The 22,761-nt window shown below is 42.4% G+C and overlaps 1 protein-coding gene across 4 annotated transcripts in view; it reads left to right on the forward strand.

Annotated features, from left to right (window-relative positions):
- Positions 1–22,761, forward strand: part of LOC126185203 (protein O-linked-mannose beta-1,2-N-acetylglucosaminyltransferase 1-like) — an 842,885-nt gene that overhangs the window by 722,167 nt on the left and 97,957 nt on the right. For all 4 annotated transcript variants that reach the window (XM_049928081.1, XM_049928083.1, XM_049928084.1 and 1 more), the window contains one exon: positions 22,024–22,094. The gene's annotated coding sequence lies outside the window, so the exon portion shown is untranslated. The remainder of the gene's footprint in view (positions 1–22,023; positions 22,095–22,761) is intronic.

Consider the following 22,761-nt stretch of genomic DNA (forward strand, 5'->3'; position numbering starts at 1 on the left):
ACACACGCAGTTTGCATTTGTACACGGTAAGTACAGGGTGGTCATAATGAAACTTTCGCTACTTGAGCCAGTGTAGACGGAAAAGCCGGCCGAGGTGGTCGAGCGGTTCTAGGCACTTCAGTCTGGAACCGCGCGACCGCTACGGTCGCAGGTTCGAATCCTGCCTCGGGCATGGATGTGTGTGATGTCCTTAGGTTAGTTAAGTTTAAGTAGTTCTAAGTTGTAGGGGACTGATGACCTCAGATGTTAAGTCCCATAGTGCTCATAGCCATTTGAACCATTTTTTTAGACGGAAAAATATTTACCGTATGGCTACCCAGCTTTATAGGAATGATGTTGAGATTGTGCGTCGCAGGATTTGCCTTGTTAGTGTCATGACTTGCCGTTAAACACCGGTACTGCTACGGCGACGTACGGTTGAAACAAAAACACCGGTGTCCATTACAATTGCAGACAGTCAACATGGGTCTGGACGAGGTGAACAGGACTTTACTCATAAAGGTATTTTATCAAAATACCAGCAATAGTTCTACTGCCCTTCGCGAGTATCGATGCGTTAAAGTTTTACGGAGAGGTCCTCTTTCCGCACCAGGATTGAGGGACATCATTCGGAAGCTCGAATTAACTGGCGATTTGGGAATTAGTCCTGGAAGAAGCAACGGCCAAATGCGTCACAAATTGCTGAAGAAGTTACTGTTGTCACAGATGAGAATGCTGGGCGCAATGTGCGACCTTCAAGCGGTGCAAGAGCTGTGTCACGGCAGGTGAACATTCCACCGTTCGAAAAGTGCTACGAACAGTTGTCAAATTGTACATCTAGTGCAGCTACAGGCTGTAATGGATGCAGATGGTCGTCAGATTGAGCAACGTTTGTAACCTGGAACGTAAACATGGTACTCAATTAACAAAGATTACCCTGTCATGTGAAAATTAAAATGTGTCTTCTTTTCAGTGGTTTATTCGTTATTTCTTTTCCGCATTTTGTTGCAAATTTTTCCGCAAAGTTTCATTGTGCTGCGATCACTCGTTTTTCATAGGGACCCGCCCAAGTAGCGAAAGTTTAATTATAACCAACCTGTGCAACAACAACTAGAAATTACGGGAAGGTAGGTTTTTAATTATGAGTACTGGCAGCCATAGGCACGAGAGGGTGAAAGGGGAACGGAAAGAAGAACGTGACAGCAACAACTGACGAATATAAGGGAAAGTGCCGTAACTCAGAGAGAGAAGCGTACCTGGGAGAAGATGTGAGTAGTAGCTTTACTATTTTGCAGAGGGAAAGTTGCCCATATACGTTGATTTTTGGGAAAAGGTCATGAGGGTGACAGAATGGAGAGCTTCACCTTCTTCTTGTAAGCAGCAGCGCTTTGAATTGTACGTAGAAATCGGGGCAGCCTGTTCCAGAGGCGGATAGCAGCAGCAGCAGCGACGGAGTTAGCCAATTTTTTTTAATTAATGAGCACAGCTAGTATACTTGATAAGTGGGACCGTGTGTTTCGAACAAAATGAGATGGCAGGTATTTAAGCTCAGATGCGAGGTAGTGGGGTGTTTGCGCACTGAGGGTGCAATTAAGTAGACACGGTGTGTTGTAGTCACATAAGCTGTCTGATCGCAGTCACCCTAACTGTGCGCATGAAGCACTGATGTGGTCATGCAGACGAATGTTGCAGATGTAACACACACAAGCACTCATTGTTAGTTCTAACTGTCTAGTGTTGTCCCTACTAGTGCCGCACTGAATTACGTCACAGTAGTGTAGGTTCGGTAGATCGAGATAGTGCACGGATTCGCGTTTCTCATCCTGTGGAAATACACTGACGGAAAAAATTGTAACACCAGAAAATAATTAATGTAGAGTAATCATATTTCGGGAATACACATGTCTCGGTAACATATTTAAGTGATTAACGTTGCAAGATAACAGTTTAATGTAAGCACGAGATAAGCCATTGCAAATGTGAAATGCTGGAACATAAATGACCGGTGTAACCGCCAGACTGTTAAATGCAATCGTGCAAACGTGCCTGCATTGTGTTGTACAGGTGCCGTATGTCAGTTTGTAAGATGGAGTTCCGTGCCTGTTGCATTTGGTCGATCAATACAGAGACGGTTAATGCTGTTTGTGGATGACGCTGCGGTTGTCGTCCCGTGATGTCCCCACACGTGCTCTATTGGAGACAGATCTGGTGATCGAGCAAGCCAAGCTAACGAGTCGACACTGTGCCGCACATTGGTTTACAACAGCGGTATGTAGGCGAGCCTTACCCTAATGGAAAATATCCCCTCGGATGATGTTCATGAATGGTAGCACAACAGACAGAAGCACTAGATTGAAGTACACATTTGCAGTCAAGGTGCGCGAGATAACCACGAGAGTGCTCCAGCTGTCATACGAAATCGCACCCTATACGATAACTCCAGGGATAAGTCCAGTGTGTCTGGCAAGCAGACAGGTTGGTTGCCATCCCTCAACTGGCCTCCTTCCAACCAACACACCTGCACCGAGGCAGAACCAGATTTCACCAGAAAACACAATAGACCTCCACCCTGCCCTCCAGTGAGCTTTCACTGAAATCCCAAATGGCGGTGGTTTGGGGTTAGTGGAACGCAAGCTTCAGGGCTTCCTGCTCAGAGTTGTCATTGAATTAATCGATATATATAACAGTTCGTTGTGTCACTGTGGTGCCAAATGCTGCTGAAATTGCTGTTTCAGATGCAGTACGATGCGCTAGAGTCATACTCAGAACTCGAAGGTCTTCCCTCTCGGTAGTGCCATGTGGCCGTCCGAAGCCCGGTCTGCTTGAGTCTGTGTATTCTCATGACCACCGCTGCTAGCAATCATGTACAGTGATTACTTTCCTGCCAAGTCTTTCTGCAATATCGCAGGAGGAACATCCAGCTTCATGTAGCTCTATTACACGACCTCGTACAAACTCAGTGAGGTGTTGGTTGATAACGGCGTCTTTGTCGCTTTAAAGGGATTTTTGACTAACATAACTCCACATATCCAACCTCAAAGGTAACTAACACTCACGACCGTTACATCATATATTTAAAGCAAAACCTGATCTGCATTCTCGTTGTGGCACTACTACACTACTGGCCATTCAAATTGCTACACCAAGAAGAAGTGAAAGCTTTCGAAATGTGGTGCTACAGAAGAATGCTGAAGATTAGTTGGGTAGATCACATAACTAATAAGGAGGTACTGAACAGAATTGGCGAGAAGAGGAGTTTGTGGCACAACTTGACTAGAAGAAGGGTTCGGTTGGTATGATATGTTCTGAGGCATCAAGGGATCACCAATTTAGTATTGGAGGGCAGCGTGGAGAGTGAAAATCGTAGAGGGAGACCAAGAGATGAATACACTAAGCAGATTCAGAAGGATGTAGGTTGCAGTAGGTACTGGGAGATGAAGAAGCTTGCACAGGATAGAGTAGCATGGAGAGCTGCATCAAACCAGTCTCAGGACCGAAGACCACAACAACAATAACAAGAAATGCAGATGATAAATGGGTATTCATTGGACAAATATGAACTGACATGTGATTACATTTTCACCCAATTTGGGTGCATAGATCCTGAGAAATCAGTACCCAGAACAACCACCTTTGGCCGTAATAACGGCCTTGATACGCCTGGGCATTGAGTCAAACAGAGCTTGGGTGGTGTGTACAGGTACAGCTGCCCATGCAGCGTCAACGCGATACTACAGTTCATCAAGAGTAGTGACTGGCGTATTGTGACGAGCCAGTTGCTCGGCCACCATTGACCAGACGTATTCAGTTGGTGAGATATCCGGAGAATGTGCTGGCCAGGGCAGCAGTCGAACATTTTCTGTATCCAGAAAGGCCCGTACAGGACCTGCAACATGCGGTCGTGCATTATCCTGCTGAAATGTAGGGTTTCGTATGGATCTAATGAAGGGTTGAGCCACGGGTCGTAACACATCTGAAATGAAACGTCCACTGTTCAAAGTGCCGTGAATGCTAACAAGAGGTGAGCGAGACGTGTAACCAATGGCACCCCATACCATCACATCGGATGATACGCCAGTATGGCGATGACGAGTACACGCTTCCAATGTGCGTTCACCGCGATGTCGCCAAACACGGATGCGACCATCATGATGCTGTAAACAGAACCTGGATTCATCCAAAAAAATGACGTTTTGTCATTCGTTCACCCAAGTTCGTCGTTGAGTACACCATCGCCGTCGCTCGTGTCTGTGATGCAGCGTCAAGGGTAACCGCAGCCATGGTCTCCGAGCTGATAGTCCATGTTGCTGCAAACGTAGTCGAACTGTTCGTGCAGATGGTTGTTGTCTTGCAAACGTCCCCATCTGTTGACTCAGGGATCGAGACGTGGCTGCACGATTCGTTACAGCCATGCGGATAAGATGTCTGTCATCTCGACTGCTAGTGATACGAGGCCGTTGGGATCCAGCACGACGTTCCGTATTACCCTCCTGAACCCACCGATTCCGTATTCTGCTAACAGTCATTGGATCTCGACCAACGCGAGCAGCAGTGTCGCGATACGATAAACCGCAATCACGATAGGCTACAATCCGACCTTTATCAAAGTCGGAAACGTGATGGTACGCTTTTCTCCTCCTTACACGGGGCATCACAATAACGTTTCACCAGGCAACGCCGGTCAACTGCTGTTTGTGTATGAGAAATCGGTTGGAATCTTTCCTCATGTCAGCACGTTGTAGGTGTCGCCACCGGCGCCAACCTTATGTGAATGCTCTGAAAAGCAATTCATTTGCATATCACAGCATCTTCTTCCTGTCGGTTAAATTTCGCGTCTTTAGCACGTCATCTTCGTGGTGTAGCAATTTTAATGGCCAGTAGTGTAACTCCGTCAGTGCGTGTTCCGAAACTTTTTGAGGACCTAGGGGCAAGCGGAAGTCTTTCAGTACATGGTGACAGTATTTACTACCCAGCTGTGGTGTTCATCCAAAGTTACACCAAAGTTCTTCAGTTTTCTGGTACGGCATTGGAATACCGTTAAATTGAATAGGAAGTAATTGTTCGCAGTATTCTGAACTTACTGATTTCTGATGGGATACAAAGATTACTTAGTATTACCCCAGATGTATATTAATGAGTTATCTCCCTTTCTTATAGGCATCATATTGCCTTCACCAGTACTAAAAAGGTCAGTCATTCGGTGCACCAGCTCTGAATACTGTCCAAGAGTTTCTACATTACCTTACAATCGTCGACGACGGTACTTTTCTGTTGGCAGCATCATCGTCAGGGAGTGATCCGACGCTCAGCAGCCGTGGTAGTAGGTTACACGACACTCCTTCACTACGTGATTGACGCAGATAAGTGATTTGTTTTCTTTTACACTAACTTCACCTACGAACATTTCGCTCAATTACAACATCGATGAAATGAGACAACATTCATAATCGTAGAGGTTGTTTTTATGTATTTACGCATCCATGAACGAAACAATATGAAATTATATCGTACTTGGGAATAGTCTATCTTGTACTATATGGCGGTTATTAGACTACAAATGTATGTATTTGTATTAGTAATGTCAATGTGTAACTTCTTTAATCCCTGAGAACGTGTAAGCCCACGTAGAACGAATTAAACAACATCACGCTATTAAGTAAATCGTACTGCTTACTATCATACTACACAAAACTCTTATTAAGCAATAACATGTGGTCGAAAATCAACAATTATACTATTTTCAAGAACAAAAAATACCGTTCTTCTAAAACAGCAATGCATAGATTTCAGGAAGGTCGTGAGCTATACATTCGCCACTCCTGTTTACTTGTATAGAAAGGAAAACAAATTCATGGGAGAAAATACCTCTAAACAGTTCATAAAAGCCAGCGCTTACACTCTTCCACACTTGCCACAAAGAGGTTCGAAATATTGGTCATGCAGTCCGTTTGAACAGACGTATACAGATTTCTCGGGATTTTCCTAAATTATTGGAGGTGAATTCCGGGATGCTTTCTTGGAATAGGTCACAGTCAATTTCTTCGCCTCTTCTTGTCCAAATAAAGCAATTCTCTGTATAATGTGATAGCTTTCTTATGTAAAACTTGTTAGTAAAATACATAATTGTGTAATACTGGCCCACCTGCCACATGATTTGTCGAGGACGGCCTAGGAGTTAACGTTTCTTTCAATCGACATCATTACAGACTGTACTATAGAGCAGATAGACGATAAAGGGGACGTTGTTGTGACAATTATACTGGAATTTTCCTGATTTCCTTAAGCGAACCACGAAAACTTCAAGTTATGATGATTGTGTGGTGATACTAACCCTCATCCTCCTGAAAACTTCTCCATAGCGTTAATCATTCTCTGTATAATGTGATAGCTTTCTTATGTAAAACTTGTTAGTAAAATACATAATTGTGTAATACTGGCCCACCTGCCACATGATTTGTCGAGGACGGCCTAGGAGTTAACGTTTCTTTCAATCGACATCATTACAGACTGTACTATAGAGCAGATAGACGATAAAGGGGACGTTGTTGTGACAATTATACTGGAATTTTCCTGATTTCCTTAAGCGAACCACGAAAACTTCAAGTTATGATGATTGTGTGGTGATACTAACCCTCATCCTCCTGAAAACTTCTCCATAGCGTTAATCATTCTCTGTATAATGTGATAGCTTTCTTATGTAAAACTTGTTAGTAAAATACATAATTGTGTAATACTGGCCCACCTGCCACATGATTTGTCGAGGACGGCCTAGGAGTTAACGTTTCTTTCAATCGACATCATTACAGACTGTACTATAGAGCAGATAGACGATAAAGGGGACGTTGTTGTGACAATTATACTGGAATTTTCCTGATTTCCTTAAGCGAACCACGAAAACTTCAAGTTATGATGATTGTGTGGTGATACTAACCCTCATCCTCCTGAAAACTTCTCCATAGCGTTAATCGGCTGCTAATGTGGGGCAATCTCCATACAGAAATTCCTGGTCTTAATTCACTGAGTAAGTCCAACAAGATAGACGAGAAACTTTCTATATCATGCAGTGACAACAGTGTGCTTTATTACTGAACGTCGCTTTCCTCTCATGTCGCCAGAAACACACCACCTATGACGTAAGTGCATACATTAGCTGTCTGCTTTCTGAAAAGTGCATCTGACCTTCAGTGTGAACACTGTCCTGTTGTTTCTACTAAACAAGAAGCCATACCACTAGTAACTCACTCTGCCGTTGTCGCTCGATTGGCAACCAAAACTAATGAATGTGGGGGTTGAAATACAGATTTTTCAGCCGCACCTCAAAATTATTAATTTACGGGTGGGTGTGTAAAACGCAGAGGATTTCGAAATGTTAATTGCAATAATAAGTTTACCTTTCATTTTAAGAGAGCGAGGCGAGGTGGTTTAGTGGTTGAAATAGAGATCAGTATTTGAGAGCAGTGAGGTTTTCTCGAATTACATGATATGAGTACCAGATTGTTTCAGACAAGTACATGGCCGATTTCCTTCTCTATTCTTGTCCAATTCGTCTATAATGACCTTGGCCTGGATGGTATTTTATACTCTAAGCTTACTCCATTTTTTGATAGTTTCCGATACATAACGAGAGATTATTAACACTTCATTATTTCGAACTCAGATAGGAATTCTTTTATTAAGCTAGATATAATGCGAATTAAATAAATATTTCGCTACGCTCTTTCAGGTCGTATAGAAGCTTCTGTCCAAATAACACACCGTATCAGTTAAGCGAATCAGACACGGGATGTTTTACAGTACTGCTTTTATCTAATATAATCCTACGGTAATAATATCACACTTTTAATGTGATGATATTCTTTCGACAGGGAAGATTTAGCTGACAAGATTTCGTAGCGCAAGTAGTGTGTGCAACGAACGGATCAAGAAGACGTTATTAGAGATCGCGTCGGGCGCATCTCAGGGAAGCTTGATGGGGCCATTGTAATTAACCTGGTATGTATTATATACTGAGAGATAATGTCAACAGCACTGAGGTTATTTGCTGATAACGCTGCTACGTACAAACAGAATGTATCACAGAGAAGTTGTTTAAGTTTTGTGCAATCATAACATGATGGAGACACAGGATATTACCGGGTAATGTAAACAAATGGGATGTGACGTACATAAATAGCAGAAAAGGTCATTGATAGTTTGAGTACAACATCGATGATAATAACTCTTCAGTCATAATCATCAAATACTTGAAGGTGAACGTCAAATCGATATACGATGGGAACAATACCTAAGAGAATTGGCTGATGACATAGTTGGAGTTCCAGACTTTCTTCATTCCACACAAAATCCTCAACAAATTCCACCGCGAAGCTCTAAAAGATGTCATTACGTATAGGCTTAATCTTAAGATGCCGAGGGGTTGTCTCCAAACAGGTTTCAGTGAACATATAACTTATAGCCATATACTTGTCGTATGAAAATATTAGGTCAGGTAAATAAAAAGGAAGCGATAATATTGGTACGCTTTTTAGACGCAGCAATAAATCGCACCGTGTCTTACGTAAGCAAATGTTGATGTAGGAGGAAGACCGTATTCGTTTTGTTTACTTTCATGAAGGCACAACAAAACTGTTTCAACTTTGAAACCGCCCAAACACAACGTCGCAAGGCGTCAGTGGTCTGTTCTGAACACATAGGTTGTAGGCCTGAATAGCGTGATCGCACTGGGGTAAGACATTTATTCTGTTTCTGGACGGAATTCTCGCCAGACTGGAAGCCACATTTGCAGTGGCTGAGAAGCTGCCGCTTGTATGGAGCCTCTGATAATGGCTGCGAAATGGGGGGAGGGGAGGACTCCCAAGTTGTCAGGGCACGGCGGCGCGCCTCCCATTGTCTTCGCCATTAGTGCTGATTAATGACTGCCTGGATTTAGTTAGATTTGCGAAGACTAATTGAAGTAATGGGACGCACTTGACAGAAGTTTGTTGCAACCCCGTTAACTCCAACTTGCGGCCAGCCTCTACCACTAACGTTCCCACTTTTCAAATTATTCCTGTCGTCGCCTACAATATACCCGAGGATAAGAAACTAAATGACCTGCATCAGTGCTGAGAGGCGTCTTCTGCGATACGATTACATCGAAGTGCAAGAAATGGTCCGATGAAATGAAAAATTATACTGATCAAGGGAACTAATCCAATAATATTTATGCTTGATTGATTTAAATTTTGGCTACGATAATCGACGCGAAGTGATTAGTCACAGATAAAATAAGTGTATGATATTATTACTAGCACACACTATTGCAACTTCACAGTGTTTCATTCATTTTGCGTGCGGTAGTGTGCATTTATTTATTTCTGGATTTCTGGCACAGGAAACCAGCTCCATAGAGTTTACAGAAGGTCGCGTGAAACTCATGAAGCTATATCCAGAATGAGATTTTCACTCTGCAGCGGAGTGTGCGCTGATATGAAACTTTCTGGGTAGGCAGATAAAGCCGGCACGGTAACTCAGTGTGTTCGGTCAGGGGGGGTTAGCTGCCCTCTGTAATAAAAAAATGGATCAACGACGAACCGAAACGGGTGTCTTGCGACGTCCGCCCCGAGCAGATACAACGAACGAAAACCAACAAAATGAGATTAAAAAAAAAAAGTGGTAGAGCACTTGCCCGTGAAAGGCAAAGGTCCCGAGTTCGAGTCTCGGTCCGGCACACAGTTTTAATCTGCCAGTAAGTTTCACTTGAAGGTATAGTTTGAATGCTAACTCTAATTCGTTCTCACACAGTATTTTTGTCACAGTATTATATTTTAATTTTCATGTCATGTTAGTGCACTATTCTGCATCTAATTGGTACGTTGATATCATAACAGCCATGTACTGTGGTTGGACGAAAATATGGAAACACCTGCGCAAAATGCATGCTTGAACAGACACGGAGATGCTAGCCAAGCCTGCAGATTACGCTGTTGCATTTGACCACGAACGGCACATGAGGAGTCTCCTCAGTACGTTACAAGTGTCAGTTGTGGTCAGAACAGTGTTCTTTGTAGGTGTGAGTGCATTATATCGGCGCTAAGTGAATTCCAACTTGGGCAAATGGCTGGTGTCGTATGGTGCCGGTGGGTACTTCTGTAACCAAGGTAGCCGAAGTGTTGGGTGTCGCAAGAGGTACCGTGTCGGAGATTTCTACCGCATACAGGGAAAACGAAAACAACATTATCCACTAAGTCACAACCGCGAACGATAGTGAGTGTTGAGTGACCGTGACGGATGGTCACTGACGAAGATTGTGATGAAAAATAACTGAATTTCGCACTCGCGAATACTGTCAGGACAAAATAACACGAAAGGAGCTCCATAAGCAGGGAATTTCAGGGGGAACTTGAATTCCAAAACCATTCATCAGTAATGCAAATGCCTGTAAAAGGGAAGCGTGGTGCCGGGTCTAGAAAACATGTACTATTGCGCAATGGAAGAACGTAATCCGGTCCGATGAGTCTTGTCGAGTTTGCGTCCCAAGGCTTCAGTGATGATTTGGACATCCATGTTGCGGTTTTCCATGGGCGCCATGGCTACTCTGCAAGGTCGCATTATTACTCGGGATAATGTGACCGTTTTGGCTGATCGGATCGACCCCCCGATACAATGTTTTTTTTCCCAAATGGTGATGCTGTGCTCAAAGGCGACAGCTCGCATCGTACAGGATTGGTTTTGAGTGTGAGGATGAACTGTATCTCCCATGATCAAGGCAGTTACCGGTTCTCGATATTACTGACAAGGGAACCTCCCCATCGCACCCCCCTCAGATTTAGTTATAAGTTGGCACAGTGGATAGGCCTTGAAAAACTGAACACAGATCAATCGAGAAAACAGGAAGAGGTTGTGTGGAACTACGAAAAAAATAAGCAAAATATACAAACTGAGTAGTCCATGTGGAAGATAGGCAACATCAAGGGCAGTATGAGCTTAGGAGCGGCGTGGTCCCGTGGTTAGCGTGAGCAGCTGCGGAACGAGAGGTCCTTGGTTCAAGTCTTCCCTCTAGTGAAAAGTTTAATTTTTTATTTTCAGACAATTATCAAAGTTCAAGCACTCACACGTAATCAACTTCGCTCTCCAAAATTCCAGGACATGTTCCGATTTGCTTGGACATATGCAGGATTTGACGGTCTACACAGGGAAAAATTTGAAAACGTTAAAAACATGTGTTTTGACAGAACACAGGGAAAACTGTGCGACTGTGAAACTGTTGCATTCATTTGTTGCAGTTTATGTGACAAACTTTTATGTTTTCATCACTTTTTTGGGAGTGATTTATTACGTTCACAAGAAAACCTAAATCGGGCAAGGTAGAAGAATCTTTTTACCCATTCGGCAAGTGTACAAGTTAGGTGGGTCGACAACATACTCCTGTCATGTGACGCACATGCCGTCACCAGTGTCGTATAGAATATATCAGACGTGTTTCCCTGTGGAGGAATCGGTTGACCTATGACCTTGCGATCAAATGTTTTCGGTTCCCATTGGAGAAGCACGTCCTTTCGTCTACTAATCGCACGGTTTTGTGGTGCGGTCGCAAAACACAGGCACTTAACTTATTACAGTGAACAGAGACGTCAATGAACGAACGGGCAGATCATAACTTTGCGAAAATAAAGGACGTAAACTTTGCACTAGAGGGAAGACTTGAACCAAGGACCTCTCGTTCCGCAGCTGCTCACGCTAACCACGGGACCACGGCACTCCTAAGCTCATGCTGTCCTTGATGTTGCCTATCTTCCACATGGACTACTCAGTTTGTATATTTTGCTTATTTTTTTATAGTTCCACACAACTTCTTCCTGTTTTCTCGATTGATCTGTTTTCAGTTTTTCAAGGCTCTGAGCACTATGGGACTTAACTGCTACGGACATCAGTCCCCTAGAACTTAGAACTACTTAAACCTAACTAACCTAAGGACAGCACACAACACCCAGCCATCACGAGGCAGAGAAAATCCCTGACCCCGCCGGGAATCGAACCCCGGAACCCGGGCGTGGGAAGCAAGAACGCTACCGCACGACCACGAGATGCGGGCTTTTCAAGGCCTATCCACTGTGCCAACTTATAACTAAATCTGAATGGGGTGCGATGGGGAGGTTCCCTTGTGAGTCTTTGCGGTCTCCGTTGGAGAAAAGGGTGCGTGATCACTAGCCACCTCTTTCATCGTTAACTGAACTTGCCACCATTTTGCAGAAAGAATGGTATGAGATTCGTTTGAAAACCATACAGGACCTATATTTATCCATTCAGAGACGACTGGAAACTGTTCTGAATGCCAACGGTTTTCCTAGAAAATTTGGAAATTTGTAGTAACGTCTTATGGGACCAAACTACTTAGGTCATCGGTCCCTGAGCCTACGCACTACTTAATCTAACTTAAACGAACTTCTGCTATGGACAACACACACACCCATGGCCCAGAGAGGACTCGAACCTCGTACGGGGGAGCCGCACGAACCGTGACAAGGCGCCCTCGACCGTGCGGCTACCCCTCGCGTTTTCCTAGACTATATTAGGATGATAAAGTGTTGTGTTTTTGGCGTTTCCATATTTTTGTCCATTCTCTGTATATTTGTACTTCTTTTTGCAAATAACTTTGTACTGTGTATCGCAAAACTCACATAAAGTTCTCCATTGTAGCAGATAATAGAGCGTTACTTTTGGTGATCAATGAGAAAATACATCATATCGTTGTTAGGAGCGAAGTCTCTTTTCCCCTCCGTGCTCCTTGACGTCCCTACGAGGCTGTTCGCACCTTATTTCGTGTACTTGCTTTACATATTTTCTGCCACTCTCCGTTTGCCCCTTGCCTTCTGCTGTCAAAACTCTCTGTTTCTGAAACTTCCTGGCAGATTGTAAACTGACTCGGAAAACGCTTTTGACACTGTGAACTGGGAACTACTCTTTACAACCATGAAAAAATAGGACTTGACTGCAAGTACAGAAGAATGAACAGTATGAAAAGCAAAGCACAGAAATAAACATCAATAAGTTAGAGGAAGAGTCCAGGATTAGAAAAGGAGTTAGACAAAGATTTCCCCTATAACCATATTTATTTATTGTGTTCATGAAGGAGAAAAAATGTTCAAATGTGTGTGAAATTTTATGGGACTTACTTAACTGCTAAGGTCATCAGTCCCTAAGCTTACATACTACTTAACCTAAATTAGCCTGAGTACAAAAACACACACCCATGCCCGAGGGAGGACTGGAACCTCCGCCGGGACCAACCGCACAGTCCATGACTGCAGCGCCTTATACCGCTTTTTTTTTTTAATCTCATTTTGTTCGTTTTCATTTGTTGAATCTGCTCGGGGCGGACGTCGCAAGACACTCGTTTCAGTTCATCGTTGATCCATTAACTCAGTTTTTTTTATTACAGAGGGTAGCTAACCCTCTGACCGAACACGCTAAATTACCGTGCCGGCAGACCGCTCGGCTAATCCCGCGCGGCGAAGTAGAAAACAGAGGGAATAAAAGCCAATAGTGAAATCATACATTGTACTTATTAGATTTGCTGGTGGCATCGCGATGGTTGTAGGCTCCGAAAAAGAAATGAATAGAATGATAAGTCCAATCGGTACAATTAAACCACGCAAATTAAAAGTGAACGAACGGAAAACGAAAGTAATGGTAGTACAGAAAAATATGGGTGAAATTAAAACCAGTATAAAAATTGATGACTTCAGAATTGATCAAGTGAAACAATTTTCTCTCCGTAGTATAATTAGAGATAACAATATATGTCTAATGGAAGTGAAGAGAAGGACTGAACTTACGGAACAGTCATTCATGACTAAGAAAAACTTTTAATTAGCAAACATGTTGTTATAGATGTCAGAAAATCCTTTCCAAAATCATTTGCAGTCAGTACACTGCTCTATGAAAATGAAAGTTGGACGCTGGGCAAACTGGAAAGGAATCGACTTGCAATTGCTGAAATGTGAATATCGCGGAAAATGATAAGAACGAGCTGGACGGAAAGGAAAACCAATGTGGAAATCTTAAGAAAAGTCAACGAAGAGCGAATATTGTTAAAGAAAGTGGAAAAAATAAATTGGACATATCATCAAACATAATATCTCCATCATTAATATTCTCAAAGCGAAAGTCTTGGGAAAGAAAGGAAGGGGACGGACTACGACGAAGTATTTGGAAGACATCGAGGAGAGGATAGTATGTGACAATTACATGGAATTGAAACGAACAGCCGCTAACAGAAGTGAGTTGTTGCATCGACAACGCATTAGCCTTTACATTGTGTGTGTGTGTGTGAGAGAGAGAGAGAGAGAGAGAGAGAGAGAGAGAGAGAGAGAGAGAGAGAAACAATGGTCTAAGACACAAAGGAATTAGGAATTACAGACACTGGCTGCGAGAGGGCATTGATTTAAATCAATGGGGAAAGTTGAAAATTTGTACCGCATCGGGATTCGAACCCGGGTCTCATGCTCTCTAGGCAGATGCTCTGATCAGTATGCCATCTGGACGCAGAGGTCATCGCAACTCCACGGACTATTCTAACACGCCTCCCGTCGGTCCCAAATTCTCAACTTATCCACAACTACGAATGTAGTGCCCCTTGCCCATTATCCTCGCTATTCGGGGCATTTCACCGATTCCCGTGAGAGTTCGAGCCTTGTGTGCATCCTCACTGAAGAGATCATTAGCAGCTCTCGCCTTAATTATAAATGTATGTGGCGTCTATCCTTTCGGACACAAACACTGGTCTTTTGCGAGATACTCCATTCCAATAATAAGCATAGTTCCCCCCGGATGGTATACCTTTCGTGGTAGATACATTGGACAGGCACCGTTCATACTCCAACAAATCAGGCAACTTCATTCACGGTGTGCCATGGGCACATCTAAATACGATAGCTCCTTTCTGCCATTCTGTCACGTCTGCACGTCGAACCATCTTATTGCACTGAGTACATACAACCGACTGTCACATACACACGACAGTACACCACTTTACTGACGCGACTTTCGCCAGCAGTGGAAGATTACATGACCGCCTATTACCATTTCTGCATCATGTACAGCGCTCCAGAGTGACAATTGTGCTGTTTTAAGTGACAGACTAGTATCTATTCCGTTACGCTTAGTAGTGCCTCCTGCCGAAGAAATGAATAAATAATACCCAAATCAACATACATGTGCGTAAATGTCCAACTAGAACTTGGAAAGTGCCTCAGCCCTACGCAGTATTACCTGACACAAAAGGAAGGAAACCAATCGCATTACTCAGGAACTATTTGTCTTGGAGTACCAAACCTTTTTTTCGTAAGAGCTGTATTTACCGATGGTTGAGGAATGAGATGCTCTGTATGGCAAAAAGTCTTCAGACACCCGACAAATATATAAAGAGTGATCAGAAGCAGTCTGAAAAGCTTGTAGGGGTGTCGCAGGGTAGGTTGTGCTGATAAATAATTGTTATGGAAAAAAATTCGATATGTTGCGCCGTTTTCGCGTTAATTAGCTTTGAAGAGGCGCAAATTCAAGCGGTCGACCTGTCATGGTGTTGCCAAACGTGTTCGTTTGGTTTCCTAAAGCCGAAAAAGAGAGCGATACAAAAATTCGAAATGGGACAGTGGTAAAGATCGAACCCGAGCCAAATGCTGAGCAGTCTCGTGCGCTATTATCTATGCTATGAGAACAACTAACACTTAAGTGTATCTGCGGGCTGCTTAAATCTGCGGGCGCAACGACCTGATTGGATAACATCAATGATAATTAACTCGGATACGGCAGAACGTACCGAATTCTTTTCTTAACAATTATTTCTCAGTACAATCCACCCTGCAACAGCCTTACGAGCTTTTCAGACTGTTTCTGACTACCCTGTACAGCCTCACGTGAGCCTTGGGTTGTTGTTTTATGGATTATTATATCCTTTGCGAGCGCTTGTTCCTTTGTTTGAGCGATTCTTTCGGAATTCAGGTCAGTAATATATTATTTTCTCTAAAAATAAAGAAACGGACTTGATTTCCTTGTTCTCATAGTATGCTGTACAACCGTAACGTGTATTCAGTTCTATGTAAAATACATGAGATAGAAGTCGTGGTACCTAATTTTATAAATTTAAAAGTATGATTTCGAATCGAATCCTTAATTTCTGAAGAGGTGTGCATCAGCAACAGTGTGTCCTCTCTTAACGGATAACAACGTACAATATTTGTTTTAGCGTGCTAATACGCCGATTACGCTACACGTTTAATATGTATGGGGCATGATGAAACGGACACGCTCCAGCACGACTGTGTGCTAGCAAATGGTGTGCGGCAGCCGTAGGCGCACAACCTCCGCCTCCTAGTTCTAATGCAGCAATTTGCTTCACACTACCGTGAATACGAAGTTACCCAGGCCAGCAATAATCACGCCACTGATTGACTCTAAATACATATACATCGACATCTACATTAATACTGCGAAAGCCACTGGACGGTGTGTAGCGGTAGAAACTTCGGAAACCGCAATCAATTACTGCCTTTCGTGTTCCGTTCGCGAATGAGCTCGAATTTCTTTGATTTTACCAATATGTTTATTTCGTGAGATATAAGTGGGCGGAAATAATATGTTACTTGGCTTTTCTTTAAACGCGATTTCTCGGAATTTTAACAGTAAACCTCTCAGTGTCACAAGACACCTTTTTCGTTGAAAACGTCGCCACTAGAATTGGATGAGCTCGCTGTGACGCTCTCTCGCGTACTAAACGAAAACGTGGTGGCACGTGCTGCTCTTCTTTGGATGTTCTCTGTTTTCTCTGTTGATCACATCTGGTAACGGTCCCACACGTACAATACACAAGATTTGCTTCAGCGAGAGCCTTGTAGCTGCCTCTTTCGTATATAAGTTACAATTATTTACGTTCCTTCCAATGAATCTCAAACTGGCGTACACCTCCCTTCTCAGTCACCTTTAAATCGTGTAAAACACATACTCCTGGGTACTATAATTTGTGACTGTTTTCAGTGATCCGCAGCGAACAGTGTAGCACAGTGGTTAGCACACTGGACTTTCATTCGGGAGGACGACGTTTCAGACCCGCGTCCAGCCATCCACATTTAGATCTCCTTGACTTCCCTAAATCGCTTAATACAAATGTCAAGATGGTTTCTTTGAAACGGCGCGGCCAGTTTCCTTCTCTGTCCTTCCCTACTACGAACTTGTGAGCCAGTCGCGGTGGCCAAGCGGTTCTAGGCGCTTCAGTCCGGAACCGCGCGACTTCTACGGTCGCAAGTTCGAATCCTACCTTTGGCATGGTTGTGTGTGATGTCCTTAAGTAAATTAGGTTTAAGTAGTTCTAAGTTCTAGGAGACTGATGACCTCAGATGTTAAGTCCCATAGTGCTCAGGGCCATTTGAACCATTTTTTTGAACGAATTTGTGCTCCGTCTCTAATGACCTCGTCGTCGACTGGACGTTAAATTCTAATCTCCTCCTCCTCCTCGTCCTTGTGATTCACCGTTTGTCAGGTAATAATGAGTTCCTCCATCTGTTTACGTGCGATACACCTGTTTAGAGCAAGTGCCAAACCGTGCACCAATCGTCGATCATATATAAGGCTTCCCGCGTTTCATTACTATTTCTGCCGTTGTAACATACTCATATACAACAGCATCCACCACGGATCTTCGCACGTTAGCCAGCAAATCATAGAGAAAGAGTATATTTCTAGATCAAAGAAGAAAGTAGCAGTAAAGTTGATAACACTACACAAAACATTCGAGGCATATGTAACCAGAAACATACAAAGAGCCACTAGTGCTGTTATATTGTGATGCGTTTCCCGCCGAGAAATGTATAGTTCTGCAAAGCAGGATGGGATTCGGCCAAAATCAACCGTGCCAAAAGAAGGAATAACTCAAAAACGTGCAAGAGACGGCATTTCTTGATGTGAGCGAAAACAAGACATGAAATATCGTAAGCAAAATCATCTTTTTTAGAGAACAGTTTCTCGATCTAGGAAAGGCAGTTTGTAAATATCCTTCATTACAGATCACTGACGATGTTTTATTTCAATAAAATGAAATTCGTTTGGTGACAAAAACAGGCTATTTCATATGCAAAGACGGAATTAAAATGCCTTTAATAAACATTTATGTATTCTTTTAAAATTTTAAAAAATTCATTATAGATTTAAAAAATAAGTAGGTTGCAAAGAATATACAATATTAAATTTTGATAACTAGTTTCGGTTGTTCATACAACCATCTTCAGATCAATCATGGTAAAGTATATCAGTGCTTAGAACACGGATGGACCACATCGTCTGTAAAATTTGGTGACGAGTGTAAGTGTTTTATACTTGACTGCAAGTTTATGAAGCATGGTTTAGGATCAGCCTTTTATTGCGTTGGTAAACCCAGAATTTTACTGAAATTTTCTCTTAAATGACCTTGTACCAAGCTATTCAGACGATGCGGTCCATCCGTATTCTATACGCTAATATAAACTTTACCATGATTGACCTGAAGATGGCTGTATGAACAACCGAAAATAGTTATCAAATTTTCAGATTGCATGTTATTTGCTATTTAGACAATTTAAAAATATAATGAATTTAAAAAATTAATGAATCTATAATATCGTGCGGTTCTAGGCGCTCCAGTCCGGAGCCGCGCTGCTGCTACGGTCGCAGGTTCGAATCCTGCCTCGGGCATGGGTGTGTGTGTGATGTCCTTAGGTTAGTTAGGTTTAAGTAGTTCTAAGTTCTAGGGGACTGATGACCACAGCAGTTGAGTCCCATAGCGCTCAGAGCCAATCTATAATATCGTATCTCTCCATTTCTGAAAATGTCAGGTGTTACTGGTGACTTATGCATATCGTGCTAATAACCACACTATAGCACTCAGCTGGTGTACGTCTGGTATTACCTTCACATTTGTCGGTTTCACCCCCATTAAGTATACCGTGCTGACTCTTTTATAGGAATCCTCCGTCCAGTCAAAAATCCGGCTCGATCCTCACTAATCTCTTAATTTGTTCACTATGAGGCCTGCGGAACTATGTAGAATGCCTTCTTCACATCAAGGAACGAGGCATCTACTTGGACGCCACTGTGCACTGTCTTTTGCATATCATTGACAGAAAGAGCTAACTGACTTTTACAAGATCTTTGTGTGCATATTTCATGTCTGTCCCCAATGAAGAGAATTAAGACCTCCCAAGAATATACGAGCGTAAAACTGGTCCATAGTTATACAACAGTTTCAAGTCAGCTATGTAGTCCTACTGCTACGCGTATCTGTCATATCACCTTGCTTGAAATGGGAATGACATGTGCCTTTTTCCAGACGCTTCCTGTGTTTTATTGTTCCACTTTACTGGATTTAGATGTAACGCAATATTGTCATTTGTTCCCAAATACAGAGTGACGGGAGTTACTTCGATTCACTAGGCGTAGTAGTTTGTAGTTTTGTACCTGTAGATAAACTGACAAAAAAAAAAAAAAAAAAAACAGTCGCGCCATGAAACAGAGACAACGAAAGAAGCTGGGAGATGTAAACAGCCATCCTGTAATAGTGTATTTATTAGGAGTGAAGGCTGCTGTTATTATGATAGAATAGATCAGGCGATCCATGAGGTTTTAGGTCAGGGTCTTCACTAAAAATCACTACTGGCCCACCCGGTCCCCTAAGCTATTTCTAGTCTCCGAGATGTATCTAGAGACGGAACATTTTTTAAATGTCTCCTTTCTGTCTAAAGTTCCATGTCTTTCATGCCCTTGAAAGGGTTTCATCAGACGTTGTTACTTTAGGTGTTTAGGAAGAAGGTATCTGACAATCGCTGATTTACTTTGGTAGGAGAGACACATTTTAAAAGTGAAAAGACTTATTATAACCACCTCACTGAGGCTGGCGACGCATCGTGTGGAAACCAGCGTCGATGCTTGAAGTCTATAGCCGAAACCGCAGTAGAGAACGAACGTTACGACTGTAAGTAATGCGATTCCGAATCACTGCGGATGAACGAAAGCGAAAATGATCATACTCAACAATACACACTCCAACTGAGTTCCAAAATCAAAAACTGGGTAAGGAAAGTCAGGCAGTTGTCGTACGTGAACTGTCTGCCGTCATCCCGTTACCGACGAGCGACATCTGAGCCATACAAACTACGAACTCCGCCACACTCTGAGTCCGTCTCCATATAGTTGGAGTGGCGGTATATTAGAAAACGGGTGTCTGTCTGGGGCTTCCTAAATTAAAGGGATGGGGAAGGGCAGAGGGAGGATGGTGTTGTACAAGTCAACAATAGCAGCACTCATGGAATTGGGAAGCGGATATCAATAAAACACTGCTTAAAGGCACGAAGAATGGGCCTAGCACGAAACAAATAAATTACACCTTTCAGAATTAAACACCTTCGGGGAATATTATCTTGCAACTGTGCATAACATCAGTCTTGTAATACGACGAAAAGGGCATTGTATTGACAAATGGACTCAAGTAAAGAATTGTGAAGCTGCTGGTTAATGCACTTTAAACGTGAAATTTGAGGTTTTGTGAGTGAATTTACCATTTGAATTAGAACACTGCTAGCAATCTTTTATTCAATCTTTATGTAAATTACCTTTGACTTTTTCCTTTTTTAACCAGCCTGCATATCGAAGTATGTAAACATGCAATGGCATACGGCAAAAATATGAAGCAACACTTAACAGCTGAAAATGACTGCATAACAGTCACTGAAATAAAACTGAATAAAAGGAGGGGTGGAAGGAGATCACCAGTAAACATAAGCCCTAGGTAAGAACTGACGGGGGTCGAGAGCTGATCACCCATTGTGTAATGTTAGTAAAAACGAATCATGTACTGCATCAGGAGCTTGAGATCCCTTGGCAACTAGTAGCAGAAAACTGGTATATGAATCGACTACTGCACACAACAAACGTATTCCACAATATGTAAGTAACAGGAATTGGATAGAAGTCACATTAAGTACAGCACTGATCCTATTCCGTACTGATGCAGTACAGTGTGGACAGGTAGTCATTTTACCTTACTGCTACACATCCCAGTCCACTCACAGTCTCTCTTTTCGATAAGCACTCTATAAGGTAACTCTAATTTTCGTTCATTTGGTGTTCATTTGGATACAGACGTCGACATTTGTAGATCTGAGCACAGAATGAGAACCTACAGCCAGCTACTAATTTTCGTTCATTTGGTGTTCATTTGGATACAGGCGTCGACATTTGTAGATGTGAGCACAGAATGAGAACCTGCAGCCGTAAAGGAATCAGATTCATAGAATGAGATACTACAGCTGTAAATGAATCACACGCACATAGTGAGAAACAATGTTCAAGTTCGCACTGGATCATCCGTATTAAGGTTATTCGCTTTTTTCCGCCCTGACTGGGTCTGTTGGCGTCACCGTGGCCGATCCCTTCCAACCAGCACACCTCGAAATGAGCAAATGCTTAGTTCATAACAACCATGATGTTGAATGTATGTTAGACCTTAATTTTCCTTCCTTCCTTTGCCAATATAAGCAATTCGATTCTAAACATAGGGTGTCCCAGTATTCAGGGATATGAGAGGAGCAATCATTCGAAGCAAAGAACTCTAGTAAACATGGCCTCTAAATTGCATGCCATGAACACTTCTTCATCTTCGATGTTGTGAAACAAATCTCTTCTACTGTAAGCTCTCTACTTTCCATATTTTGACAGGTTGTGGTATGAACCAAACAAGAAAAAAATGTCCAGTTGACTTGGGCTCTAGGGTGCACTTCTTAAGAGCTATGAGCACTTGTTCCTCTTCGCTACTGTGAAAAGCATGTGTTCTAGTCTACAAGTACTCATAGCTCTTAAAAACCCGTGTTTACTAGACATTTTTGCATCGAATGATTCTCCCTGTCGTACCTCTGAATATTGAACCATTCCTCCTGGGATACCCTGTATATTCCCTTTTCTAGCATGCGCGAACACTAACCAGACCTTTATATTTACTGTTTCGTTAGCAGCTTTGAATATAACTGGACATTTTATTTTCAGACATCTGACCGCCTGGGGCGATACGCCGTACCAACGCCGAAGATCCTTCCGCAACCATGATCAAAAGAGTGGTAAGATTACACAAACACATTTACTAGTATAGGGTAACAACTCACATTAGAGTATATAGCTATTGAAGGTATACCCTAATTTCTTTTTCATTAATATAAATGTTATGAATTATAATAATCATTAAGTTTTATGAATATCTGTATGAAACTCTAAAAATCATAGAATTTGATCAGTATAACCATGAAGCAGCTTTGACGAAATAAGTTGTCTGAAATGAATTTCTCATAACGGGTGCAACAGAACTATCATGCTGCTTTCACCAGCAATTTTTCCTAAGAAAAAAAGAGATTTGGAGATTTTTCAGAACCTCACTCTTTCTCTTGCTGTACGTCTCGCAGCCGTCCGCGTTGCAAAAGGAGTTTCCTCAGGCTTTTGACAGATGGTCACATTAACGTGACTAGATAATTAATGTGTTGGCAAACGTGCAACCTCGGCAGCTTGGAGGATTCAGTGCGTCGTCTTCTACAGACGAGATGCTAGCACCACATATTTATTACATATTCCGTTTCTCTTTATGTGATTGTCTCAGAACTTACTGTGGTTATACATATATGCAATTTCTCACTTGAAATACATACAGGAATGTATTCCTAGATTTGGAGTCTATTATGAAGCTAGTTAATAAAGAATAGATCATATTTATGTTTCTACCACAAATACATGAAT

Source organism: Schistocerca cancellata, chromosome 4, assembly GCF_023864275.1.
Source record: "Schistocerca cancellata isolate TAMUIC-IGC-003103 chromosome 4, iqSchCanc2.1, whole genome shotgun sequence".
In the NCBI taxonomy this organism is placed as follows: Eukaryota; Metazoa; Arthropoda; class Insecta; order Orthoptera; family Acrididae; genus Schistocerca; species Schistocerca cancellata.